Source organism: Vombatus ursinus, unplaced genomic scaffold (genome assembly GCF_900497805.2).
Source record: "Vombatus ursinus unplaced genomic scaffold, bare-nosed wombat genome assembly UNPS02005659.1, whole genome shotgun sequence".
In the NCBI taxonomy this organism is placed as follows: Eukaryota; Metazoa; Chordata; class Mammalia; order Diprotodontia; family Vombatidae; genus Vombatus; species Vombatus ursinus.
Genome location: NW_020945437.1, coordinates 193 through 679, shown reverse-complemented (window position 1 = coordinate 679; position 487 = coordinate 193).

The window sequence follows — 487 nt, the reverse complement described above, 5'->3', positions numbered from 1 at the left end:
CCCTTTTTTTTTTTTTTTTGGTGAGGCAATCAGGGTCAAGTGACTTGCCCAAGGTCACACAGCTAGTATGTGTCCAGTGTTTGGTCTGAGGCCAGATTTGAACTCAGGTCCTCCTGACTTCAGGGCCAGTGCTTTATCCACTGTGCCACCTAGCTGCCCCTTAACTCTTAGCACTTTTAACAATTACATCAAATCATAAATAATGCTACTTCTAACCTATGCCATAAGCATTCAATCATCATTCATTTTTTTCCATAATAACCATTTTTATAGAACAGTAAACTTACATCCAATCAGATCCTAATTTATAATCACTAATGATAAACATTTAAAATATTTTTGTTTTAAATCCAATGCTCTTGGCCCTTTAAAAGGAAATATTCTCCACAAATTTATATATTCCCTTAAAAAGACACATGTAAATAATTCCTGCTCTAAACAGTTATCTCCCTTTTTCTTTTCCTACTTCCTTAAGGAGCAAAGAAAA